This window comes from Ranitomeya variabilis, chromosome 3 (genome assembly GCF_051348905.1).
Source record: "Ranitomeya variabilis isolate aRanVar5 chromosome 3, aRanVar5.hap1, whole genome shotgun sequence".
Classification (NCBI taxonomy): Eukaryota; Metazoa; Chordata; class Amphibia; order Anura; family Dendrobatidae; genus Ranitomeya; species Ranitomeya variabilis.
Window position 1 is genome coordinate 567626761 of NC_135234.1, and position 12851 is coordinate 567639611.

The window sequence follows — 12851 nt, forward strand, 5'->3', positions numbered from 1 at the left end:
TTCATGGGCTGAGATTTGAAAAATTAATAAAATGAATTATAACAAGAGGCTAATTAAAAACTTTAGTAATTGTTGTGAAGACAGCAGAGTAGGAGGAGTAGTACACAAAATACATTCGCACTAGACCCTTTGGTGGTGCAAAGTACATTTTTACTGAATGAATACAGGGTTTATCAGTTGTATTAGAATTTCCTATATGCTCTACCAGAGGATGTATGGAAGGTGCATGGAAAAGAAAAGAATTAATCAGACCCTGGAGGAAAAGCGTTTATTGAAGTGAGAAGTTTTAAATAAATATAATTAAATAGAATTGCAGAATTATTATATGATTTACTATACAGGTATAATGGCACAAATTAGGCACTATCTATCTATCTATCTATCTATCTATCTATCTATCTATCTATCTATCTATCTATCTATCTATCTATCTACCTATCTCTATCTGTCTATCTATTTCTATCTATCTATCCGTCTGTCTCTTTGTCTATCTAATAAATACTAAGTATAAAAATTATAATATATATGTAACTAATCAGTAACACACATTTTATAAATATGTATACATTAATCCATTTAAATTCATATATACACATAAAACATACAAGAGCACGCATATATATATATATATATATATATGCAAGCTCATTTGTTCTTATAATTAATTTTACATACACATATGTAAGTACATAGTCATAAATATCTGTATATTTCAAGGTATTGGCATGTTTATTTATCTAGATATGCGCTCTCAAAAAAATAAATAAATAAAACGAATGAAAATGCAAACATTCACCTGTATGTACTGTACATCTGCATTTACATCCATGCATATAATAACAATAATACATTACACATGTAAATAACTATATCAGTCACACATGTATACATAGGTACATCTGTCAGACATATGTATAGATGGATTAGTAACACACATTTACATAGGTACCTCATTCATGCACATATACATAGGTACGTCTGTCACACACTTATACATAGGTTCCGCTAACATACACACACACACACACACACACACACACACACACACATATATATATATATATATAGGTCACAGATACATAGGTACATCAGTCACAATCATATACATAGGTACATCACTCACATATATTCATAGGTACATCAGTCACACAGATATATGCATCAGACACACATACATAAGTACATCAGTCACACACACACACACACACACATATATATATATATACATCTATCTATCTGTCACACACACACATATACTTAGGTACATCTGTTACACACATATACCTAGGTACATCACACACATATTTACATAGGTACATCAGTCACAAGCATATATACATACAACAGGCACACATATGCATAGGCACATCTGTCACAAACGCACATATATACATAGGTACATCACACTCATACTTAGGTACATCAGTCACACACATATACATAAGAAGATCATTTACCCACGTATACACATACATTAGTCACACATATATACATAGGTACATCATTTGCCCACATACATCAGTCACACATATACACAGGTACATCAGTCACACAAACATATGCAAAGGTACATGATACACATACACATAGATACATCAGTCATACATAGGTACATGATGCACATATATACACACAGGTACATCATACACATATATACATAGGTTCATCATTTGCCCACATACATCAGTCACACATACTTAGGCACATCAGTCCCACGCATATACATGTGCATCTTCCTCATCTTCCTCACCACATATATTCATGTATTATATGTTTTCTAAGTGCAGATTAGAAGACAGGGCTTTGGCCCGACTTTACTTTTGGAGCTTAGTGCGGAATGTTCCTTTCTTCTCCAAGACATACAGTAATATATACAAACTTTTGTACACATTGATCAGGATAACACAAAATGTTGACAGCTTCCAACAGTGGAAATTCACTTACAGGAGACTTTTCCTTTTCACTGAAGTGTTGACAATAAACATTTAATGAAGGCAGAGACTTGGCCGTCTCCAGACACAGGCGGATGCTGCATTAGCACGGCGGCTTTCTGTGCTTCATGCACATCACACTGTATACGATAAGTGTATATATATATATATACATATATATATATATAGGGGAAGCTGAGAACCCAGGACACCGGTGCGAGTCCCTGCGCCCCCGCCGCTCCCGGTGACACCGTCTGGATGTGCTCAGTGCAGATCACTGGCTCCGGCAAATGTTAAATACAGTTAATGCAATATTAATCGCCCTTTGGTGATATAAAATGCAATATTTGCAGGCAGCTATAGAGCTTTCTGTAGAGGAAGAGCTGATGAGCGCAGTCACAGCTGAATAGTGGGGAGCAAAGCGCGGTATTTATTGCTTTTGTTTGGCTTTTGGCTACAGACACAGGAACATTGTAATGGGGTAAGGACATTTATTTTCTCTGCAATCTATTGCGGCAGGAGCACGGCTGGCAGATGGGCTTGGTGGCTGCTCGCCCCCTTTCTGGCCACACAGTCCGAAGAACTAATAATGATTTATGCTAATTCTCTTCACCTATGCGACTTTATTACAGGCGCATTTTAGGCAGCGGCAGGAGACCGGACTGGAAACTCGCACACTTGACTCTGACCTTCCTCTTCTTCCCGATCTCCTCTGATTATTTTATTCGTACGATTTCGCCCAGATCGCTGCAATCTCCAAAGCTTATTTCTGATCTAGAGCACTTTATTATAGGTAGGCTCTCGTGTTTTATCGGAATATTCTATTTACGCTCAGGACATTTCTGGATTAGATGTAATGCCTGATTGAATAGAAAGCAGTCTCCTTGTTCTGGAGAGATTACGGCAATCTCACTTGCACTCATGTGTCTCATCCCATCTGCCTAAAGGCATTCTCTCTGAAAACAAGCGTCCATCAAAGCGCCTTATTAACACTATTGTACCCACATCACAGGGCCAGCTCCCCACCTGCTTAATAGTGTTAAATGCTACCAGCCTAGATCATGGCGAGGTGACCACAAGAAAACAAACACAACTCCTGCAGGACGGCTCCTTAGCATCAACATCCTACAGGATAGGAGGAAATCGTGCCCTCTTTTCCTTATCCTATTGGGCAAGATATTCAATATCAATATATATATATGTATATATATATATATATATATATATATATATATATATATATATATATATATATATACAGTATATATATTCATACACAAACCACATATATGTGTGTATGTTATATGTATATATTATATATATACACATATATGAATATGTGTATTAAAACACACACACTATATATAATATATAAAGGCATAAATAAGTATGCTTATCTATATATACATACACCACATACCTATATGAGTATACACAAATAATACATATATACATACACACACACCGCACATATTGTACATATATGTTTAGATAATATGTATACACACATACATAAATGAATATATGCATCGACATACACTTATCACACAAATCTATAATTATATATAATATGTATACATATACACATATGAATATATACAGATATACATGCACACACATACGTAGAGAGCTGCGTTTGTCAGTGTGCTTCTTTCTATGCCTTGGGATAACTCTCCTGTACTCTCTGCAGCACAATGCCAATGTGGAAACCATACAATGATTACTAGCAAATTACCAAATTTGCTCTTTTACTAGTAAATTACAGACTTCGTTCTACTATTTACTATTAATGGATTCTACAAGACGCACGCAGAGAGTAAATAAAACGCAGCGGATCGCATGTTTGCCGTGAAGTGAGGCAGATTTGTCGCTGAACTTTGCTAGGACTCCGCCATTTCCCCAGCACTACATGCTTCTTCTCCCTTAAAAATGAGGAGTGATGCATTATTGAAAGCCTATATCAAACAGCTCTGGGTTGCAGGCTCCTCTCCACGTTGGGCTCTAGCTGAAGTCTGACTGTCTGACTGCACATAAGCCTCTAATATGTTAATGGCCGTAGGGGATGCCTTAGGTAGCATCTCAAGCTGCTCCGCACACCATATGTCAGACCGTTAGCCACATGGATCTATTAATCAAAACAAAAAAGTCCCCCACATTCTGGATTCTGCTACCTTTCCAATGCACAACACACATAGCATGGTTCTGGCCTTACACATGGAGATTTCTATAATAAGACAAGATTCACAATTGAGTCATTATGCATTTTTATTAAGATTGGATGTAAAGCGACAGTGACTGCTTGGCATACATACTGTATATGATCACTAGTGTGCTACACCACAAGCTGACAAGAGACCCCACATCAGAAATAGTCAGAGTGCTGGAGATGAAGGTACTAATAGCAGTCCCAAACATCTAGGAGAAAGCTTCTGGAGGATCTAAGAAGTGCATTAGCTATTATTAGTATTATATTTATTTGTTTAAAACACCATGTAAATAGTAATAATAATAATAATAATAATGATAATAATTAAAAATAAATGAAATATTACATATATATAACATACATAACATATATAAATCAAAGTAAACTAACAGCCTTTTATAGAGGAGGAGAGGGCCCTGTCCTGAGGAGCTTACAATCTACAGGATGTGATGTAAGTAGTGATTACTTTACCTATTACTAATACTAATAACTAACAGACCAGGATCTACTTTGATTTAAATAGATGCTAACAGAAAGCAATAGACTGCATTTATCTGTACTACATAAGTAACATCCTTATAAGAACTAACGTGTACATTACATTTCTAGTCTTATTATTCTGAGTATAAAATGAATGAGTGGAGCACAAGGTCACCCAATGTTGTGTAGTTTTCCCCATTTGTTACTGCAGAGGAGGCTCTGGGAGGTGTCAGATTTTGGGAAGACGCAAGGCGAGATCGCATGTGATCCTTTCTTCTGTCGCTTGTGGTTAAGGATGTGTACCACCATTCCTGCAGGCTATTCATCAGCACAGTAATTACAGCAGCATATGGATGTAAATAAAATCAAATTGCTTTCAGGGCAGATGATGCGTGGAGGCCTGACAGGTCCGGCTCCTGTCTCATACTGGTCCCATAAAAGACAACCAGTTTAGAGCCCGGCGACTGGAGATTGATTCCTACAACCTTCCTCAGCAACAGCCACAAGGTCTGAGCAGGGGCAGGAGCAGGGGCAAGAGCAGGGGCAGGAGCAGGGGCAGGAGCAGGGGCAAGAGCAGGGGCAGGAGCAAGGGCAGGGGCAGGAGCAGGGGCAGGAGCATGGGCAGGGGCAGGGGCAGGAGCAGGGGCAGGAGCATGGGCAGGGGCAGGAGCAGGAGCAGAGGCAGGGGCAGGGGCAGGAGCAGGGGCAGGAGCAGGGGTGATGGACTGGTACCTGTGGGGAAGATGTGCTTCATTTCATTGCATTCAATTATTCTCACATACAACAAAACATCAGAGTTGTGTCCTGCAACTTCTGCCAAAAGTTATCATCCTTAGGCAGACAGTGCTCCTCCTCACCCTTCCCTTTACATCGGCCTGAAATGTGATAGATAACATGTAACTACAAAGTATAGTACCAATACCTATAGTATCAGCAATCTGCTATGTACTTGTGGAGAAGAGATGATGCACAGCAGCTCTATGGGCTCCAGAAACACTTCAGCACCAGGCAGCGAAGGACAGCTCCACCCAGGAGTCCAGAGCAGCATGTGACTGCCACAAATCTATCTATCTATCTATCTATCTATCTATCTATCATCTATTTATCTGTCTATCTATCTATCTATCTATCTATCTATCTATCTATCTTTTTATCTATCTATCTTCTATCTATCTATCTATCATCTATCTATCTATCTATCTATCTATCTATCTATCTATCTATTAGCTATCTATCTATCTATTATCTATCTATCTATCTATCATCTATCTATTATCTATCTATCATCTATCTATCATCTATATCTATTTATCTATCCCATATCTATCTATCTATCTATCTATCTATCTATCTATCTATCTATCTATCTATTATCTATCTATCTATCTATCTATCTATCTATATATCTATTTATTATATCTATTTATCCATCCCATATCTATCTATCTATCTATCTATCTATCTATCTATCTATCTATCTATCTAATCTATCTATCTATCTATTTATTATATCTATTTATCCATCCCATATCTATCTATCTATCTATCTATCTATCTATCTATCTATCTATCTATCTATCTATCTATCTATCTAATCTATCTATCTATCTATTATCTATCTATCATCTATCTATCTATTATATCTATTTATCTATCCCATATCTATCTATCTATCTATCTATCTATCTATCTATCTATCTATCTATTATCTATCTATCTATCTATCTATCTATCTATCTATCTATCTATCTATCTATCTATCTATTATATCTATTTATCCATCCCATATCTATCTATCTATCTATCTATCTATCTATCTATCTATCTATCTATCTATCTATCTATTATCTATCTATCTATCTATCTATCTATCTATCTATCTATCTATCTATTTATTATATCTATTTATCCATCCCATATCTATCTATCTATCTATCTATCTATCTATCTATCTATCTATCTATCTATCTATCTATCTAATCTATCTATCTATCTATCTATCTATCTATCTATCTATCTATCTATCTATCTATCTATCTATCTATCCATCCATCCATCATCTATCCATGCTCTCTCTCTTTTACAACTAGGTGTGTTATAAATGGCAGTCTGACTACTTCAGAAATGAGGGCCATCTCTTAATTAGAATACGATATGAATAGGGGTAGCATATGGGAGAGAATGTCACAAGGAAGGCGCCAGGGGCAGATCAGAGGAAATTTGTATTCATTTCGGGCTCTTATTTGTTCAGTAATCTCTACCATCATGACTAAATCTTGGAGCAGTGATGTAGTTGAAGTTGTTGTTGACTTAACGTCAGAATTCAATCACTGGGGGTTTTGCTTCAGCCGGACTCCTTATTTGTCTAATAAATCCGTCATTTTGTAAGAAAAATATTTGAGCAGTCGCACTTGACCTCTTAGTATCCAGAAGTCACACTTTTCCCTGCCAGTTTACAAATGCAAAATCAAGATGATAATTTAATGCCTCCAGGTAAAGTGTTGATTCCTGATTGGATTTTAGATGGAAATGTCTATTTTAAATACCCTATAATGAAATTGTTAATGGTGCACTTAGGACGAAAACATTTAGCTTTGAAATTATATTTACTGATAAAAATGTGAAAAAAACTGGTCGTGATTTATAGCAACAGATCTGTGATTTTATTGACTAGCTGCATAAAATTTAAACCTATATTTTAACTTTTACTTTTTTTTGGGGTAGAATATTTTCCCTTGGCTATCGAGTAATATAGTGTAGAATGAATAATTAATATGCTGCATAGTAAAAGCCAGCTACTTCCGCTGTCATCATAGCTCAGCATGTGTCCTATATCCCCATAGTATATATATATATATATATATATATATATATATATATATATATATATATATATAATACATTGATACTTTCCACTTTACTTTTGGAACTGAAGATGCCTGAAGTCGCTGCAGTGGTTTCACTGTGGACATAGTGGTCTATATTGGAGACACATGCAATGCAGTTCAATACAAAATAATCGATATTTATAGCTAGAAACGTCCACAGGGTTATGATATTCCACAGAAGGTGATTTTACCAATCTTGGGGAACCACAAGTCTCAGCTGCAGCATGTGAATTCATGGCAGCCAAAAATATTAGCCTGACTGATCCACAAAATGAAAGGTCGTTAGCAAATCTGTCCATAACTAATGAATTCCACCGTCCAATCTCAGACAGTTCAGGAGAGAAGTTCTTCAGATCCACAAATGTATCTGGAGGAGGGACGTCTTCTGGTAGACCTGCAAGAATACAGTGAGAAATGTTGTATTTAGTAACAGTGCTGTGGTGTGGTGTAAGCTGAAGTAGAAAAGCCCAGAAAGCCTGGTGTTCCTCAATCATCCTCCAACTTCTAGAAGCACTTAAGAGGTAATTGAGCTAGGATAACAAGACAAGCCCTCCTTGCCTGTATTACTGAAGCACTGGATCATGCTTTTTATAGAAACATGCTTCATGTGATACCAAAAAAAAGAAGTATTGATTGCCTATTGATTCTTGTGGAATCTGTCATTGAGCCAGTAATGCTTTTTTTGAGGCCAGCAGAAAAAAGCAGTGTCCTTATATAGTATTTCCCATTAATGGGTCAATTTATAAATTACCTCTTCCTCTTTCAAGCTATCTATCTATCTATCTATCTATCTATCTATCTATCTATCTATCTATCTGTCTATCTAATATCTATCTATTATCTATCTATCTATCCCATATCTATCTATCTATCTATCTATCTATCTATCTATCTATCTATTATTTATTTATCTATCTATGTATCTGTCTGTATATCTAATATCTATCTATCTATCTATCTATCTATCTATCTATCTATCTATCTATCTGTCTATCTAATATCTATTTATCTATCTATCTATTTATTATCTATCTATTATCTATTAAATCTATCTATCTATCTATCTATCTATCTATCTATCTATCTATTATCTATCTATCTATCTATCTATCTATCTATCTATCTATCTGTCTGTCTATATAATATCTATCTATCTATCTATCTATCTATCTATCTATCTATCTATCTATCTATCTATCCACTTGTGGAGAAGAGATGATGCACAGCAGCTCTATGGGCTCCAGAAACACTTCAGCACCAGGCAGCGAAGGACAGCTCCACTCAGGAGTCCAGAGCAGCATGTGACTGCCACAAATCTATCTATCTATCTATCTATCTATCTATCTATCTATCTATCTATCTATCTATCTATCTATCTATCTATTATCTATCTATCATCTATCTATTATCTATCTATCATCTATCTATTATATCTATTTATCTATCCCATATCTATCTATCTATCTATCTATCTATCTATCTATCTATCTATCTATCTATCATATCTATTTATCTATCCCATATCTATCTATCTATCTATCTATCTATCTGTCTATCTAATATCTATCTATCTGTCTATTTATTATCTATCTATTATCTATTAAATCTATCTATCTATCTATCTATCTATCTGTCTGTCTGTCTGTCTGTCTATCTATCTATCTATCTATCTATCTATCTATCTATCTATCTATCTATCTATCTACTTGTGGAGAAGAGATGATGCACAGCAGCTCTATGGGCTCCAGAAACACTTCAGCACCAGGCAGCGAAGGACAGCTCCACTCAGGAGTCCAGAGCAGCATGTGACTGCTATCTATCTATCTATTCAAAAAAATGAAGGCAGCACTCCAATAGAAAAAAATAAAAGTGCTTTATTGGCCCATGTGCGACGTTTCAGTCCAGGATGTGGACCTTTCTCAAGGCTTGTTTTCTTTTGGTGCTGCTTTTTGTTTTCTTTTTCTATCTATGTATCTATCTATCTATCTATCTATCTATCTATCTATCTATCTATCTATCTATCATCAATCAATCTATCATGTATCTTTCTGTCTATCTCTATCAATATCTATCTTTTTTAGTTATTAAATACTTTTTAATAGCTGTTTTTAATGATTAGGTAGGTGTATTAGGTAGGTGTAAATATCTTACATATTGGTTATACTTATAAAGGAAACTTATTATATGTATATACTTTTGAGGTCATGCTCACACATCTTGTGGATTTTTATCTTTTCTTGTTATAAGCTAAAAAAATATTTACAGTAGGAAATAATAAACTAACATGGCAGCCATTGAGATCTATGTGATATGTAATACATTTTTGGGAAAGCAAATGAGAGGTTTTTTGTGTCCCAGCTTGCAATGTTATAATGTTGCCACTTAACTAAAAAAGTTTCACTGCTATAATATTTTAGTAACTTGAATTGATTTGCAACTGAGGCTGTAGATCTGAAGCCTCTGTCACTCCAGCTCTATTCCCCACCAAGAGCTGCTTCCTCCTTCTTGACTGGCAGCCTCTATATTGTGTGACTTGAAGGAAATAAGTAGTCAGTCAAGCAGGTGGAGGTGGTGAAGGGCAGAAAATAGAACTGGAATGACAGAGTCTTCAGATCTGAAAATGGTTCTTCAACTTCATTTACATATCAATTCAAGTGCTGATTTCTCTGGAACAGAGGATCAGACTGGCCATGTAAAGGGAACTAGACTTGACTTTGAAATAGCTAAATGTGCATATAAAAGAGTACTTCAGTTTCATTATATACTGATACGTTATATGAGGCTATACAATTTCCAGCCTTATTCTTTATTTACAGATAGGTTATACAAATATGCAATATATTTTTAAAAATCTGTTCCTGCATTCATTTAAAGAGATGCATAATCTTTTGTATAATTAAAAAAATACCTATTGTTTAAGTCAGATTTCTGGTATTATCTGTATTTTTAAACATTTTTTTTCATTTAATTTCACAAAAGTGTTGGATAAAAATTAGTGATGAGCACATTTTTTTTATTAGAAGACTCTTTATTAGCTTCCAATATAAATTTATTATTATTTTTTTAATGATCTCTTCATGCAGCTACAGTATCCTGTACCAAATTTTTTAAGGTTAAAGGAATGAAAATGCAAGAGAATCAGGTGTGACATTCATAATAATGCGACATTGGTCATTTACCAGATGACCCGTGCTTCTCAGAATAGCCATCTCTCTGCTGTAACACGTGTATTGTACCTGCTTTATTTCATTAAGCTGCAATTTAAAATATTGGTTAACATATGGCTGAATATTCCATTCCTCTTTATGACTCCTTGCTCTACCTGAATTTTTGTTCCTTTTGTATCAGTAGTCTACTGTGTATTTATTGTATTATGTCCTTAGTTTGACTGTTCTTGAGTTCTATGGATTCACTTTGATGTCGATATCTTAGTTCATTGCAGTTCGTGACCAAGGACGCTGTCCATAAGCTGTAGACCTGCAGTCACAGATGCAGTTTAGGAGAGCAGTGTCTACAGAAATACATCTATAAAGGTAGGTCTGCTTCAGGAATGGAAGTACTGACAATAATTGGTACACAAGGTCCTGATGATCGCTAACGTCAGATCATATTGTGCAGTGGCACATAAAGTGCCTTGAAACAGTATTCATCTCCGATTAACTTTTCCACATTTTTTCACATTACATCTACAAGCTTAAATGTATTTTATTGGAATTTTATGTGATATATCAGTACAAAGTAGCAAGTGCTTGTGAAGGGTAAAGGAAATTATATACTCTTTTCTAATTATTTCAAAACTACAAAGCTGAAAATTGTGACGTGCATTTGTATTCCATCTCCTGTAGTCTGATAGCTGTAAATAAAATCCTGAGTGACCAATTGCCTCCAGAAGTCGCATAATTAGTTAATTGATTCCACCTGTGTGTAAGTTTTCTCAGTGTTGTCACAATGGTGTCACCTATCCCTGGAAGACCTGGAGTTAGACGGTCACGTCGGTTAATGAATCGCAGGTCTTCTTCAGAGATGATGTGATTTGTTTCCTGCATTAAATGGATTTTGCTGCCTCTGTTGCTAAAAAGGTTAACAAAACTTTCTATGCTGATCAGAAACAAGCAGCTCCATTTCAGCTTCTTCTGATCTGGTCATTAACTCTTCCTTTAAAAACTGGTCAGACCTTCTTGTCCCTGCTGGTGAAAGATTTGTATTTCTGTGATGTGTGCTAAAGCTAAGTGGTTGGAGTAGAGTTTTTGTAGCAGTGTCTTGTGGTTTGCTGTAGTACATGTGTGTTTATCTCCTGGTCCTTGTTCCCATTTAGTTTATTCCTCCCTGTCCCTATCCTCCTTCCTATTGTTGCTTAGTGATTTGTATGATAAAGGTTTTCTGCTATACCTGTTTTGTCCTTGTATCTTGTTTACCTTACATTCCTGTCCCATGCCTTATGGGGTGAGGGAGGGGACAGACCAGTATTTTTACAGGAGCATAGTAAGTTTGGAGACTCGGGCCGCTCTACCCTCACAAGTACCCTCCGAGACAGGGACAGTTATGGTTCCAGTTCCAGTGACAGCTTAAGGACACCCCTTCCTTACTGAAGACCATCACAGTGTGACTGCTGGTCTATGAAGGCTTCAGAGGTTTATTTGAGAAAATGTTTTCTTCAAATAGCATCAGGAAAACCAAGGAACACCCCAGAAAGGCCAGGGATAAAGTGGAGGTGTAAAATAAAGCAGGGTTAGGTTATAAACATGAAGCACTGTTCAATCCTTCTTCCCAAACTGGATTGAGTATGGCACAACTATAAACCTACCAAGACATGGCCATACCCCTAAACTGACATCCCAAGCAAGGAGAGGACTAACTAGAGAAGCAGCCAAGAGGACCCTGGTCACTCTGGAGAAACTGCAGAGATCCACAGCTCAGGTGGGAGAATCTTTTAACAAGACAACTATTAGTCGTATACCTCATAAATCTGGTCTTTATGTATGAGTGAACTTATAAAGAACAAGTGTAAGGCATTAATATATTGATAAAAATATTTTTTTATTAAATATAATTAAAAAAGTAGTATTTTAAAAGGAATAGTAAGATACAGGATATTGAAGGCTGGAGAGTATGACAATGAGTAGCCACATGATACATATATGCAACTAATACAAAATACCGAGAACCAAAAGTGTCCGTAAAGTCATGGTGCACTTTTGACCAGTCACAGGATCTATTTATAATTTACATTTTGGCGCCCTTTCTCTGGCCCAATCATATCAGACCTGTTCATGAGGAGAGATAACAAGAACCAATCAAACAACACAAACTCATTTAAGCTGTTGCTGAGCCCCCAGTCAGATTAAC

At 35.9% G+C, this 12851-nt stretch overlaps 1 long non-coding RNA gene across 1 annotated transcript in view; it reads left to right on the plus strand.

Annotated features, from left to right (window-relative positions):
* Positions 1-2307: 2307 nt before the first annotated feature.
* LOC143818397 (uncharacterized) overlaps positions 2308-12851 on the plus strand; it is a 121792-nt gene continuing 111248 nt past the window's right edge. The window contains exons 1-2 of the long non-coding RNA XR_013224514.1: positions 2308-2412; positions 10938-11038. This is a non-coding gene — a long non-coding RNA (uncharacterized LOC143818397). The remainder of the gene's footprint in view (positions 2413-10937; positions 11039-12851) is intronic.